Source organism: Pleurodeles waltl, chromosome 6 (assembly GCF_031143425.1).
Source record: "Pleurodeles waltl isolate 20211129_DDA chromosome 6, aPleWal1.hap1.20221129, whole genome shotgun sequence".
In the NCBI taxonomy this organism is placed as follows: domain Eukaryota; kingdom Metazoa; phylum Chordata; class Amphibia; order Caudata; family Salamandridae; genus Pleurodeles; species Pleurodeles waltl.
Window position 1 is genome coordinate 241141359 of NC_090445.1, and position 16779 is coordinate 241158137.

Here is a 16779-nt window from a genome sequence, read left to right on the forward strand (position 1 = left end):
ACCCTCAAAAGTGAGTCATCATTTTTATTGTGAGACTGAAGGGTACGCTGGGTGGTTGGACATTTGTGGTTCATTTCTGTTTCTGGAATAATATGGCACAGAAATGCAAGGGAAATGTGTGATTTTTAGTCCCATGGCAGGGTTTTGTGGGTAAGAAAACCTGATGGGATCCACTAGAGGCACACCACCCTGTACTCCCCTGAGTGTCTCGTTTTCAAACATATCTGGAGTTGGTAGATTTTCCCTAGACAAGAAGCGAGCACGCTACCATGTCTCTGACTTCTGTGATGTCCCAAACACTCAAATTGTGAAAAAATGCCCTTAGGTTGTATTAAAAAGACCCCTCGTCCACCAACCTAGTTGGTGGCATGCTTCATCATCGGTGTCCCACCCGAGACACCTAGAGTGTGCTTCGACGCCTGAATACAGTGGAGAGGGTGTTTTTTCGTGAGTTGAATTCCTGACTGAGAGAAGTGCCATAAAATGGTCTTGTGCGTACCCACTGCCCTTATAACGTATAAATACTGGTTTAATTTGCCAAAAGGGTGAGTGATCGTTCAATATATCAAAATAGAGATTTCACAAAAATTAAATGATCTGTTATTAATTGATAGATCAAAAAAACTCAACCAATGACTTGCAGCTCTTGAGCTGGAAAGCCACACGGCACCAACCGCTTTACAGACCTTTCACACACACAAGGCCATTCACAACACCAGCCGCAGGCCCAGCACATTACAACATTCACAATAAGAGACAATGTAGAGACAGTGTACACCCTGGCAGAGAAATACAAAAAACACAATTATTGCGGCACAACCATATATTCATCAAGTATACACACATCCTGGTTGGATTTGGCACGAGGGTGAGATGATGGTTCAGTATATAAAATTTTATTCACAAAGGATTTCACAAAAATGAAATGCACTGTTAATAATTGAAAGGTCAAAAAACTGAACTAATGACTTGCAGCTCGTGAGCTGTAAAGCTGTGTCAAGGCACCAACCGATTTACAGTCAGTTCACAGGTCTTTCATACGTGAGACACACAAGACCATTCACGCCGCCAGCACTCACATCAACAGTTAGCACCATTCAAGGGCCCATCGCTTTCATACACCCCCATGTTTGACACAGCAATCACACTGGCTGACTGATTGTGTGGGCTGTCGTTTGGCTAGCAAGTGTGTATGTAGTGACCAGCAGCAAGTCACTACTCGCACACTACCAGCCAAGCGCCACCTCTCACACTCCACCAGCCGAGCGCCAGTCCATGCACACCGCCAGCCAAGCGCCAGTCCATGCACACCGCCAGCCAAGCGCCAGTCCACGCACACCGCCAGCCAAGCGCCAGTCCATGCACACCACCAGCCAAGCGCCAGTCCACACACAGCACCATCACATTTTTTTTCAAGAAAACACAAACCAATTGTAAGTAAATACAAAACAGCTCTAATTAAATACATCACACTAATACCAACCGTGAAACTGAACAAAAAAATAGAAAACGATACAGACCAAGCAGTTCAGTTTTACGCTTGCGGTTGCTCCCTAAAACTCGTTTCCATGTGGTACTGTCTAAAACATGTGGGGCACACAGCCCAGGTTTAGCAGGACAGGGCAGTACATATGAGTCTTCTTCCGCATACCTCTTCGCATGCAGACTCTACATCTCCTACTGGGAAAATCTTTTTAAGGTGTGGGAGGAATGTGATCAGCAAAGTGGCGACCTTTCAATCTAGCCACATCCTCCACCACTCCAACTCTAGGAACACATACCTGTTCCTCTACAACAAGGCTGCCTATCACAGACTCCTGATGCTGAATAAATATCACCTTTGTCTCCAGAGAACAATCCTTCAGCACCACAAAAGCATTAAAGGTTACTAAGTGGAAAAGATGGCTAGCCAACTTCTTATAGCAAATGTAAGCCTTACAAACAGCAGTGTAGGGTTCCCATTTCTCATTTACTCTATCAACACCAGCCATCTGCCTATTATAGTCTAAAATGCACACAGGTTTGCGCACTTAAGCAGTCTGACGCCAAACAGTCACCGGTGAAATACTTTCATCATGGATGGTAGTCTGCATGTAGACATCTCTTCTGCCTGCAAATTTCACAGCTAATAGTTCATCACTACGCAAGGCACTGCACTGTCCCCTCTCAAGTTTTATACAAACAAGCTCTTTTGGGTAACCTTTACTGTTAGAGTGGATTGTGCCACAAGCAACCATGTCCACTTTAACCAATTCCCTGAATAATTGCACACCAGTGTTGAAGATATCTACATACAAATGGTGACCCTTGTTAAAAAGTCCTCTACGAAGTTCTTAAACAATTTACTCACTAATTTCAAAAGTGGAAGGAAAACCAAGGTGTCAGTACTGGAATCCCAACCAGTGTACAACCTGAAGTTAGATATACTCAGTTCTTCTCTGACAGCATATACATTTTAATTCCATAACATGCCCTCTTGCTAGGAATGAACTGCCTAAAAACCAAACAGCCCTTGAACAGGACCAAAGTCTCGGCCACAGCTATTTCTTTCCCTGGAACATAGATTTCTGAAAAATGATCTACAGAGTGATCATGAATGGGCCGAATCCTGAAAAGACTGTCACAATCAGGGTGATCTTGTGGTAACGCTAAAGCATTATCAACAAAATGCAGCATCTGAAGCAGAAGCAAATACCGATCATGAATCATGTTTGCAGGAAATATAGCTGTTGCCATCCAGGGACGAGTACACTGATATGAAGACAGCAACAGCTTCCTTATCAAGCCCATTAAAAAAGTTAAACCCAAGAACTTCAATCCATCCAGATTTGTAGGAGTCCACCAGCTAGCTCCAGAGTGGGGCTTAAGTGTGGTACTGTTGTCCCTCAAATACTGTTCAGCATACAAATTAGTCTGCTTAACAATCTAATCCCAAAAAAATACATTGTTTGTAAACAACTGAAAGAATTTTATAGGTGTAAAGTTTTCAGTATACACCCTGGGACACCAGTGAAGGCTGGCAGTGCCGGCTGCACTATGTTTGGGGCAACTTAGAGAGCCCTTGCAATGGTAAGCCTTGCAGCCCCAGGCTACAGTCCAGGTGCCTCTCCCTGCACTATCGGCACATCAGTGTCCTCCTCTAAAAGAGGCACTTCCTCCGCAATGAAAATGTCTTCACCATCAGATGATTCCTCTCAGACAGATAATTCACTCCCAGAATATTGCACATCCTCCTCTGCTTCAGATGCAGAGTCAGTCTCATATTCATGGTCAGAGGAAGACTAGAAAAAGCATACTAACAACCTGCTGAGCGCCCTACCTTGTGCCCCTCTGGAGGCAGTGGTGTATTCCATTTCTTAGCACAGAGTTCATCCAATGTCCAGGGTTCCTATTCTGGAAACCTGGCCAGTATTAAGTCCTTGACAATAGGGTTGTTGTGCTTTCTATGGGTAGGGTCCCTTACTGCATACAGGGTGTGGTAGAACAAAGCAAACTCTTCTGTAGTTTGGATAGTGTCTACTAAGTCACGTCCCTCCAAGGTGCGGACACATGACACCAACCTTAGCTCCATTTCTCAATTGGTGAGCCAACAAAGTAGTTGCTTGGCTTTTGTACCTAGTGGGTAAATGCTGGATTGTGTTGCTGCCCAAACAAGGGCAACAGATTCAAGCATTTGCTGGTGTTTTGAGTGTTGGTCACATCACTTGCAGCCGGTGGTGAGCCTCTTCGTCATAGGGCATGACCAATTCTTTTATCACGTTCTGGAATTTTCTTGTTTACCATTCTCAACTGTTTGTACTCTGCCTCTTTGTGACAGGACTATTAATTGCTTCTATTGTTGTTAGTTCATACATGTGTGGCCCTGTGCCATGGGCACATGCAAGCCTCATATGCTGCCGGCCCTATTCTCTGTGTGTATTTCTGGCCTCTACAGTTCTCTTTTTCCCCTCCACAGCAGTGTGTATCTGCTTCTCTCATGCTCAGCCTATTCCTCAAGCAGGGGATTGTTCCTGATACCAATTAAATAATCTCAATGTTTTTGATCATATTTTTTGGGACTTTACCAACAAGGAGCAGTCACCCATCTGGCCAGCTACTGGACAAAAACTCAATAATACTGTGTAAGAAATGCATCTGTCAAGTTGTGTAAAACCCCTGACTAGAAAACCATCAGGTGCTAAATTAAAGTCTGTCTCAATTATGACAGCTATGTTCTGACTCTAATTGTTTTGGGTTGTTTTGTCTTGTGTGAAGAGGAAGTGGAAATATGGCATTAGTTGAATTTAGATTCATCAGTGTTCAAATTACTCCACTAATGATAGTCTTCACTATGGCCAATCTTTCCAGCCCAACTGGTATTACTTTCAAATTTGAGGTTCTAAGAGACATACAATAGTGGATACTCTCACTTCTAGAAAAACACCTCTGATGTTCCTCTGATTCTCTGTAAAATGTCTTAGCGTCATTCGCAAACTTTTTTTGAAGAAATATAATGCTTGGGTGATGCATTTTCATCCAAGCTAGGTTATTTTCCCTTTTCACTAGGTTGTTAATACCATTACATTAACATTCCAGGCTATCAATTTGACCATGGTTGTCGTTGTTACAGAATACTGTGCTAACCAGGATACAGAAAATAACAGAAATTGAGTATGACACAAGTATTATATCACATCACTGGTCGTTGGTGTCAAAGTAAAACAAAACTGGTGTTAATCATATTAGTAGGGTCTAACTATGGTCTTTAACTATCCCAAATTATAGTATTTGGCTAATACCTTATATTTGCTCATAGTTAAAGGCTTCAGATAAAGTGGAATAAAATCGGAGAGGTTAGCTGAACGCCAAACAAAATGATTTAGTTGTTCTCATTGTGCCTGAGGTTCTTGTTCATTAAATACTTCACTAAGTTTTATTGTAGATATTGTAATGATGAACTATTGAATATCAGGAAGAGATATGTGGTGGACAAGGTATCTTTAGTACTAAAGGCTTTCAAATTGTTATAGAAGATAGTGCCTATTTAAATTGATTGGCTTTAGTACATACCATCAAAGCATCTGGGGCCAGATTTAGCAAATAAAAAATTTGCGAGTTGCAAAGTGCGAGTCCATGCGACTCGCAATTTGCAACTCGCAAATTGGTATTCAGTACGGTGTCTCAGACACCGACTGCGACTCGCTATGGGGTCGCAATGACCCACCTCATCAATATTCATGAGGTGGGTCGCAAATTGCGGCCCCATAGCGAGTATAGGCACTCGCAAACATGGAGGCCTGCTGTCGTCAGCAGACCTCCATGTTCGTGACTGCTTTCAATAAAGCTGTTTTTTTTTTTTTTTTTTAAGTGTAGCCCGTTTTCCTTAAAGGGAAACGAGCTGCACTTTAAAAAAAAACGAAACCTTTAGTTTCGGTTTTTTTTCAGGGCAGGTAGTGGTCCCTTGGACCACTACCTACCCTGAAAAAATTGTTTTGGGTCCATTCACAAAGTGGAAGGGGTCCCATGGGGACCCCTTCCAATGTGCGAGTGGGTTACCATCCACTTGAAGTGGATGGTAACTGCGACACCATTTGCGACCGCGTAGGCGGTCGCAAATGGTATTGCATACCACTCAGAATCGCAAATAGGAAGGGAACACCCCTTCCTATTTGCGATTCTGAAATGCATATTGCAAGTCGGTCCCGACTCGCAATATGCATTTCTGCATAGCAAAGAGGCATTTGCGCCTCGCAAATGGCGATTTTCGCCGTTTGCGAGGCGCAAATCCTTTGCTACATCTGGCCCCTGGAGTCTTACCTTAGGGCACAGAGTGCCCCGACTTATACTGTTGAAACAAACCCAGATATTGTATATAATAATACTTTTGAAGACATTCAGAATATTCAGTACTAGAGAAAATTTGGTTAAACCATTCATGCATCAAAACATTTTGGTAGCAAACAATCTCTTAAAAAAAGAACTTGACGTGTAGTCTACTAATTTATGTTGGATAATTTATCCATGTACAACAAATCTGAAAACCAATAGAAATACTATGAGGTAACACACAGAATCGGATAAAGAAGGCAAGCTCATTATATGTGCTGACATCCTAAAAGGTATAATATTCTGAAGGTGAGCACAAATTCTAGTTTGACCTCTACTTACATTTTGAAAAATTACTTTCATTGACTATGACAAGTGATGAGCAGTTATAAAAAAAAACAGTAAAGTGCTCACTGCCAGTACTCCTGTGCTAATGAATTTCCCTAATTTAAAAAAAATGTAACAGGCCTATAAAGAAACAGTATAAAACATGCCTATTTAGATCTATGAACATCATCATTACAGGGCAATGTGGAGTTTTATGCCCTTACCATATGACACCAGGTCACACAAAAAGTATTGGGACATTGGACATTGTTAGAAAAAAATAAAAACATTAGTGTTACTGATAACTTTAGACATCTTTATATGTAATACAGCACAAGCAGGAGCTTCTGTTGTAGAAGTAACCCTATAACCCAGTTTATCTAATTTTCAGTAAAGACATCTTAAGCAGTACACAGTCATTGAAAACAATAACAACATCCCTTTTAACAGAATGATCATATTGGCTAAAAATCGTATTAAGAAAAATAGGCTGTAAAAAAAGAAGGGAGATGTGGCAAAGGGTCATTGGGCAATGGGAGCTGAGGAAGGAATGGGGCGAAAAGGGATTTTGGGGATTACCCAAGTCACCAGAAAAAAAGAAAAACTGCAGTGAGTAACAGGATGAAGAAAACTAAACTTTAAAAATGTATTTTTTCCAAGAGGGGCTTTCACTAGGTTAGTTTAGAGAGTCTGGTAAATATCATGGAAGTTAATTTTTTTTTTAGATAAAACAGATTAGACCAAAAGGGCTTGTCAGAACAGGTTTAGGTAGTTTGTCACCTAAATCACATACAACCACATCAATCATCATGGCAGAACTGAACAATAGGACAAAGTAAGGGTGTTTAGGAGTCTGCAAGAAACCACGATGACTGGCACTTGTACTACTTTTTTTGCTGTAATGTCTGTCTTGACAATGAAAGCAAATCATTAAAATGACTGTCTCTCCATGCCATATCCATCTGCAAATATTAACAGTTCAGATTTGTCTGCATTATCCTAATATCCTGATATCTGAGGAAAGTTGTTTTAGTATCCATTTCCAGTCTGATTGTCTTAATTATGAGGATTTCGAAGGTAGATCCTGAAAAATCTCTGAGATTATATTGGAATTGCTTCCCTACCGTAGCCTTGTATAGAATCCAATCCCAAACTGAAAACGTTATGAATTGTACTAGTGCATGGCTTCACATAAGCAAGTGTTTTTTTAACGTTACCCAGTGTCTGCGATATCTCAATCTGACCAGATCAGTGGCATTTCGAATAAGCGCTCTTTTAAATGGTGGGTAACAGCTTTCCCCATATCATTAATAGAAGTTTCATTTATGGACTTGAGGAAACCCATTGTTTTTGGGTTCAAGGCATATTCTGTCAACGTGCTCTTCTCCCCCACTATGTAAAGTATAGAAATTCTTATTTTTTTATGCTTTGCAATTTTTCCTGAGGCAGTTATTTTTTTATAGCCGGGTATGCAGTGCTCCATAGTGACTTTTGTGTTCCAGCTCTTAGAATAGCCTCATAGGGTATTACTGTGGATCTTCCCTTCCCACTCACTCACAAGATTTTTAGTTGAAACTCATATTGTTGCTTTTGAATAGGGAGAACTTTGCTTGTCCAGGAAAAATGAGTTCATATAAGAATGTCTTATAACCCAACATCGTCTTTTGAGGAGGGTTTTTATTCATAGATATGGGTAGATTTTGAAGTCCACTGAACGTCTGTCGGCCAAATGGGGAGGAGCTCATTGGTGAAGCTGCTGTCCTCTCAGTAGTCGGTTCCAGTATTAGCCCAATGAGGTTGACATTTTTGAATTACCATATATTGTCTCGGAGTCATAATTACAGATAAGTACATTGTCGTTTCTAGAAACCTTTAAGTGAATCTAAGTGCCACTGCATGTCACTGGTGAAGACATCTGTCCAAGGAAATTTTTTATCTTTCCTTTTACTTTTAACCTTTCTCTTCCTTATGTAACTCAGGATGCAGTTTTCATGTACTATTAAATGTACGGTTAGCTAAACTAAAGTTACCACCAGATGCTTATGTTTCTTACCTGTGTATCTTTTCTCCTGACAGAGATTTGTGGCGCATGGAGGGAATTACTCAAAGAAAGTCCATCTGCAGATTTCAAGGTAGGCTAGCGTTTTTCAACAAACAGTTTTGTCAAGATCTCAGGTAGATTTAATTGTGTTATCTTTTCATGCAGTAGTGACGTGACCATGCATCGGTTTGTAGGGTAGATGGAATATTTCTAGTGCATAGTTCATACATAGATAATTTATTGGTGCTGTATCAATGAATGACTGTTCGGTTTACATGGTACTATAAAAGGTAAGTTTTTACATTTTTCAAAACCTTATAGATCTGGGAATCACGGGAAACCAACTGGACCCAGCATTATGGACAGGACGAACCTGAATAGAGAAAAAACGTCACTCATACATTACTTGAGAAGGAAGGACTATTCAGGCCAGCATTGTCCAAGCACATGGTACACAAAGGTGAAATACTGATAGATCATTTCCTTTTGGGAGGTCTGACCACAGACCGTGTACAAGGCACAAGATCTAACAGATGACACAGAAAGTGAAAAGGAGCCCTTACAATAGTCTCAGCACAGGAGTGACATGGTATTTTTCTAGCCCCAAAAATAAGTCTGGCAGCATCTTTGGAATCACCTGCAGCCGCACTGCAGAAGCTCAAACGTGAGGCCCAAAAAAAAAGCAGTAATGCTACCCAGTGCTTAATTTGTAACTAAAAACGTGCCGTTGTCCAACGCCCTCCTCTTGAACACGTTGCTGCATTTAAATGTGTGAGCACAAAATACTGGGGCAGCAATCCTCAAGCCATCTCGGGTCTCTTCAGTCCATTTAAAGCCACTCCCTGCCCCTTCAGCTGACTCTGGCAGCTTTCTGCTTTGTCCCTTTGTGACGCTTTTTCCATTTTCTCTTCCTCCCCCTTTTCCAATTGTATCTTTTGCTCGCAGCAAATGTTTGAGGCAAGACTAAGCCCGGCCCTCAAAAATAAGCGCCAGTGCTCAGCACCGGAAACAGCAAGCACAAATTAAGCACTGATGCTACCACAATAAGTGAGAAGTGGAGATTTTTATTCAGTAGGCCATGCTGATGGAAACTAGACACTGCTGTATCCTTTATCTGAGAGCCATGGGGAGAGATGTGGGAGGGGCAGGTGCATCATGATGTTGGGGTCTAGTTCATCCTGGAATTTTGCACTGTACTAAGTGCTGAAGTGCATGTGTCCAGGTCCAGGGCTAAAAACATAAGCCCCAGAGCTCATTGCTGGCACTAAACACAGTCAGCTGTGCTCTGTCTGTATCAAGCTTAAGCCGATTGCTGCCTGTTCAGTCTTCTACATCTCACATGGTCTGTTGGGAATTATCTGAAGTGAAACCAATGCCTCCATCCAGCTGGTGCAGGACATGAATGTTATCTGCATAAATATAGCTACTGGGTGGATCAGACACAGCCTAAACTCTACTTCAGAAATGCTAAGTTATTGTGATAGGGCCTGGAGTGCTCTGGAGATTAGAAAATTATCTTCTAGCATCTAATAAAACGCTAAAAAGTATTTGTACATATCAATTTATGAAGTATTTTAAAACAGCCGTACAAAGGAACTTGTAAGTGTGCATAGCGACACTTGCCAAGAAGGTGTTTATGTACAATAAATTATTGTTTGCTTCCCTTTTCCGTTGTTGCTACTTCTTGTAATGTGAATCATTGCCCACTATGGTGGGCTTATTTTGGAATATATTCAGTGAGTCACTATCTTCATAATCCATTTAACTATAGTAACAAGCGATATTTAGAAGCATAAAACTGGAACTTGACGCAGCTAGGTATCTAGGGGAGTATTTCTTAACTCTTTCGCTGATAGGTTCCTTCTTCCTCTTCCCCCCCATTTTTTTTTTAGAGTGCTATGCCCTTTTTTGGTCTATTTGCAGTAGTTTGCGCTTAGACCTCCTGAACCTTTTTTCCATATAAGGTATCAACACCACATTTGCGTCTTTTTAGGTTTCGCCTGCACAACACTTGTGCTGTGCTTACAAAGTCTCTTCTATTTGGGGAAAAAAAAATGCTTAGAACCCACCCCTTACTTACCTGAACTTGCCATTGGTTGATTCCAACACCACTCTAACTTAAGTGCTTTTCATTGGCCAGCAAGTGTCTGCTTTCACTTCCTGCTCCGATTAGCCTTCCATGCTGTGGTGTGGAGCGTGGACGAAGTACAGCATCCAGTCAGTTCCCAATTGTTGTCTGTTATTGTCCTTCCTCTGGCTACTACTCTGAAGGTACTTTGTTTTGCATTTCCCATCAAGCAATGCATATGAGGCCTTCTGGTCTCCTTGCTGCATACCGCTCCTGTTTTCATTCTAGTGCCTGCACGGTATGCCCTCCGTATTGTCCTTAGAGACAATTGGGCTGTATTTTTAAATGTAATAAAACAGTTTCCCGAAATCAAAGAGGTCTTGCAGTTAAACATTGACCGGCACTGCCCTTCGTGAGGTGACGTGAGAGCCGAGACTTACTTGGGACACCAATGAGCTACGGCTGCGCTTTAACACGAATAGCTATGTGACTGGTTTTTGTTACATAAATGTTAAATGGAAAAGGCAGTGCCTTTACTATAGTCCCTTTTACTCCATGTCCACATTCAGCAGCTTAATTTTTTTATTTACTTTTTTCATGCACTCGCTATCCTCAGTCAGTCTCCTAAACCCGACACCCTCCGCCTACTGTTACTGTGTAGTCCTTGCTTTCACCAGTGCTGTTGCGTGTGCTATATTTACTACTAAACAGGCAGTCACAAGTGCAGTTACCTTGCAGGCATTAGGGTCATGATTTCAATGGTGAAGCCGGTGCCGTGGCCCCGGAGCCAAAAGTTGTCATAACTCCTCTAAACAACAAATATTGCTATATTTTACTTCTAAGCAGGCAGTCACAAGTGCAGTTATCTTGCAGGCATTAGGGCCATGATTTGAATGGTGCAACAGGTGCAGTGGTACCGTGCCCAAAATCTCTTGGTACCCCACTAAACACAAATTATTGCTACATTTTACTTCTAAACAGGCAATCACAAGTGCAGGTATCCTGCAGGCACTAAGGTCTTGATTTGAATGGTGCAACAGGTGCAGTGGCACTGGGGCCCAAAGTTGTCATAACTTTTCTAAACACGGTCTTGCTATATTTTACTACTAAACAGGCAGTCACAAGTGTAGTTCTCTAGCAGGCATTAGGGTCATGTTTTGAATGGTACAGAAGGTGCAGTGGCACTAGGCCAAAAGTTGTCATAACTCCTCTAAGCACAAAATATTGCTATATTTACTACTAAATAGGGAGTCACAAGTGTAGTTACCTAGCAGGCACTGTGGATATTATTCCAATGGTGCAACAGATGCAGTAACACTGTGCCCCAAATCTCTAGGAACCCCTCTAAACACAAAGTATTGCTATATTTCACTTCTACAAAGGCAGTCACAAATGCAGTTATCTTACAGGCATTAGAGTCATGATGTGAATGGTCAACAGGTGCAGTAGCACCAGGCCTAAAAGTTGCCATAACTCTACATTTTAATATTGCTATATTTTACTACTAAACAGGCAGTTACAGTGGCAGTTAACTTGCAGGAATTAAGGTCATGATTTGAATGGTGCAGTAGGTGCAGTGGCACCATCCTCAAATGCTCTTGGAACTCCAAAAAACACACATTATTACTACATTTTTACTTCTAAACAGGCAGTCACAAGTGCAGTTATCTTGCCTGCACTAAGGTCATGATTTGAGTGATGCAGCAGGTGCTGGGGCACCGGGGCCAAAAGTTGACACCAAATATTGCTATATTTTACAGCTAAACAGGCAGTCACAATTACGGTTACCTTGCAGGCATTAGGGTAATTATTTAAATGGTGCAACAGGTGCATTGGCACCGTGCCTAAAAGCTCTAGGAACCCCTCTAAACACCAGATATTGTTATATATTACTACTAAACAGGCAGTCACAAGTGCAGTTATTTTTCAGGCACTGAGCTCATGATTTGAATTGTGCACTGGCACCGGGGCTAAAAGTTGCCAGAACTTCTCTAAACACCAAATATTGCTACACTTCTCTACTGAACAGGCAGTCACAATTGTGGTTACTTTGCAGTTAAAATGTGCATGATTTGGATGGTGCAGCAGGTGCAGTGGCACTCTACTAACTACACATTACTATACTCTAATACAGTGCCATATTAAATAAGGTACAAATTACGAGTTTGGAACCCTGGGATATTAATTCAGCGTACATCACAACATAAACAACTATTAAAGGTTCAGCAGAGTTGAAAAATAACATAATTATAACCTTTTTCCAATATTTATAACCCATTTAGTAAGATAGAATGCAAAAGAAAAAAGAGAAGGCGAAACTTATTGTCTTTGCCAATGTTTTATTGATATATATATATTTATATATATATATTGTTTTTTTTTACACAACATCCTGGGGATTCCAAAGGTACCCAGGGAGCATTTTCAAGGGTTCATAATGCCAGGGGCAAACAATATAGCCAATTCCTGTTCAGTGTTACTGATATCTTCCTTATTTTATCTTTTAGGGCAGTATTCAGGTGTGCCACTATCCCAATAATTTGGTGGTGATAGGCAGAGACAAGGGTGTGCTGCATTCCCAGCACTGGGGTAATGCATTAAAAGATCTAATTAACAAAATATGTAGCATTTTCCAGAGAGAATAGCCTTGGGAATGTCCCATCTTGTTACTATTTTTCGAAGGAATGTAGGCGTACCTTTTGCTACTGCAGCCCGGCATAGGCCTACTTCTTTCCACCTAGAGAATGGACAGTCTACCACTATCATGTACCACATTGCGTTACATTTGTGACCATATCTACAAAGTCAATGTGTAATTCTTGGAAAGGACACTCTGTGATAGGTATCGATGATGGTCTAATGCTGGTGGTCCGGATGAACTGTATTGTTTACTTACAAGACATTAATGTATAAAACAGCCAGTTATTTCAGAAGGTCTGAAACAAACCAGGCTGCTTATAAGGTGCCTAACAATGTCTTTTCAGGGTCATGTGTTGGTGAGTGCAATTGTGTTAATGCTAAATAGAGCAGTCCCTGGGGCATCACCAGTTTGCCTGTTTCTATATCTCTATACAGACAATCAGTGGATATCGTACATCCCCTTTGTTCCCAAGCCTCCTTTTCCTCAGGAGGTACTATTTCTTGTATGTCCTGAAGGTGGTATGCTGCTAATGTCATATAGGGGGCATCACCTCACTCTCTATCACATATCTGCACTGTACATATGGTATTAGCCACCTGCCTAGCCTCCTTAGCTGCCTGGTCGGCTATGCTGTTGCCCTGTGACAGCATTCAAGCCCCCCCTCGTGTATGCTTGGCATTTTGCCACTGGTTTGTTCCCTCCTCTTCACAGTTCTATTGTTAATTGCTGTGGGAGGGGTCCATGAGCTACTAGGGTGAGTTCTCTGATTAGATGCAAACATTTGCAGAAGTGCGTTGCAAATTTTATGATTATTTGCTTTCAAAATAAAATGTTCAGGAAAAACTGGAGGTAGGCAAAAAAGGTTTTGCTAAATTACTGTGAAATTTTTGTTAGTATTTCTTTGAAGCATCATTTAGTAATATGTGTTAATGCATGCTATAATTTCAAAAAATATTCACAATGGAAAATCAGAGTTACCATTTTCAACAAGATTATGGGAACATAAAAATAAACAAGCACTGGCAAAGCCAACTGATCCGACGTTGTCAGTCTTTTGGTTTCCTCATGCCTGTCCTGTTTTGACATAACTTTTGTAACCCATCATTGTTGTGGGAGCTGCCATGCCCTCACCACTGTAACAAGCATTAACAAAAAAACAAACAGCACAACAAAAAAAATTTGGGGTCACAAAAAGCACACATTGCCACAGTAGTTCCTGGCACTGAACGAAACGACTTTATGTACAAATCTGCTCCTTGTGGAAGAGCAGAATGCTATCACTCACAGTAAAGCCAGCCGATAGATGGATAGAGAGAGATAAATAGAATTTTAATAAAAACAAAATGTATTGGTTAATGCCAGATCTAATTAGGGGCCCAATTCTTAAAGAAATTCACAAAAGTGCACCCATGGTATATGTATTTGCATTAGTGGCTTTAATGAATTCACAAGAATTTATAGGAGTAGAACAGGAAATCATACTCCTAGAAAATATTTGTGATCTGTATTTTAGCATGAGCAATATGCATGTGTAGATTTGCTCATGCAAAAACCTGTTGAGCATTTACAAGTTCACTTTCCCTCCAACCACTTTATTTCCCAACCCTGGAAGAAACTTTACTGCTGCTCTTTTCAGGAGTACATTTCCAACCTTACTCGGTATGGGAAAAGGTTAGAGAAGATCTGGTGAAAATCCTAAAAAACATGCAAGTTAGCAGGTTTGCACAGACTCAATGGCATTTCAGCCCTAGAACTATTACTTACTGCTTCCTCAAGCCCCTGTATAGTAGGGCTTGAAATTGCTAGTATTCAATCCCTACTATAGTATTAGCCCCGGCATACTCAGAGAGGCTGTTATCAGAGCTCTTGCATAATGAGATTGCTGCCATAATTTGTCGCTGCGCTACATGGCACCAAAGGGACAAGTATTTTTTTTTAGCAGACAAGTAGATTTAAGAAGTAGCCTGTCCCATGAATAAGTAGATATTTTTTTTAATTCCTGAAGCATTTGTGGCGAGCAAGAGACACATAGACGGAGGAAGAGAAAAACGAAAAAGCGTCACAAAGGTAGAAAGCAGAAAGCTGCCAGAGTGAGCTGGAGGGCCAGGGATTGGCGCCTTTAAATGTATTGAAGAGGCCCGAGATGGTTTCAGGATTACGCTGCCTCATTATTCCGTGCTCTCGCATTTAAATGCAGCAGTCTCATGTTTCAGAGGAGGGCTTTGGGCACCAGCACGTTTTTATTTACCAATTAAGCACTGCCCACAGTGAACTCTTCAGAGAACAGCAGCCCACCACAGGGGGAGGGTAAGCAAGCTCTGTACATACAGTACAGGAAAAAGACAATACCACCCATAGGCATTCTACCATTCCGAGTATGCACCCTCTGTGCACAGCCGCTTATGTCTGTACAAGTAAACACAACAGCATCAACTTCCCCCACCCTCCCAAAGATTTAAACATTGAAATAAGCACAGCGACACAACCAGCAGAAGTAGCAAATGCAGCCTTTAATACCTTAGTGTCACAAATGCCATTGAGCGTAAAAGCTAAATACTTATAAATATATTTCAGTTAAAATGTGAACATAAGCACAGTACGTATACAACACGTATACAAGCAAAATGACATTGAAAACCTCATGCATTGCAGAGTTAAAGCTTGCAGCAGTTTCCCCACAACAAAACTGCACCTTCACCATAAATACATATCTGCTAAGCATGCGGCTGCACAGAACCATTCTTTTCTTGACAAAACTCACCAGTGCTTAACACAAAACCAGATCGCTACTGGAAACTCTCCAAATGAACTGTTGCACTTTTTTTCACTGTTTATCATAAATAAAGTCAGCAGAGTAGCTGTCCCTTAATCTTGCTAGACCTGGAGTGAACAAAGCATTGAACTCTAGTTGACAGGAACCGGAGAAAGACCAAAGATAGCGAGACCAGGCAAAGTCCTAATGGAATGAAAGCTTAAATACGAGGCCCAGAATAAGATCTAAAGGACAGCTTGCTGTTCCATTCAAGCAGTTTCCTGGATGTTTTTATGCCTCAGTTGACCGATTGATGAACTGGCTAACCTGTGTCTATGAAAGTGTCACTGGCGACCGCTGAAACACCACAAGAAGAAATACTAGCCTATGTCACATGTGGCAAATTGAAATCGTCCATGATATCTTTTTGCATGGCTCTATCAGGGTCCCAGATTTGTCCAAGAACACATTTGGTTCCATTCTCCAGTCCTCACAATGATTATATGAGTCTTGTCAAATTGTTTAAAAAGCTTAGTGTGCGCAAAATAATTTTGTCCTGGAGGATTTGGTGCATAAATCAATCCCGATGTAAAGGCTGTTGCAGTACTTGCCTTCATTAAGACACGTTTATCCTGTTTGTCGGGCCATGCTTTGAGGATCTTTAGTTGCAAAGATCTTTTGAAAAGGGGATAGGCCTTTGAGCTAGACCAGAGCTCCGATCCAGTCGGTCCTCGGTTTTTAAGTTTCCACCTGTAACAGATATACATGTGTTTTCAGTAATAAGTTTAGCAACTTAAGGTGCTTGGATAATGTTCATTTAAGGCATGGTGATGAGGCCATAGAAAGCAAAAGTTAATATTTTAAAGATTTTGTAGGTTATGGTAAGGAATGGAATTATTTTGCATCAAGTCGATGATTGGGGTGAAGGAAACCTTACCTCAGAAAGACAGCATTTAAAGTAAAGGGAAATAGATCTTTCAGTACTAGGAAAGGGGCATGAGGCAATATGCTATTACTGTACGGGGCAGGTGATACCCTGCACCATGATTGTGATGTGCACGTTAGATTTCTCAGGCTTCACTAACTTTGTCGGCAGAATCCCTTGGGAGTGATGCTATTTTCTGTCTCTTACCGCCCAAACACTG

General features: G+C 41.2%; 1 protein-coding gene across 8 annotated transcripts in view; it reads left to right on the forward strand.

The window, feature by feature from the left end:
- The window catches only part of TANC2 (tetratricopeptide repeat, ankyrin repeat and coiled-coil containing 2), a 1999198-nt gene that overhangs the window by 264001 nt on the left and 1718418 nt on the right, over positions 1-16779 (forward strand). For all 8 annotated transcript variants that reach the window (XM_069238000.1, XM_069237998.1, XM_069238005.1 and 5 more), the window contains one exon: positions 8209-8264. The gene's annotated coding sequence lies outside the window, so the exon portion shown is untranslated. The remainder of the gene's footprint in view (positions 1-8208; positions 8265-16779) is intronic.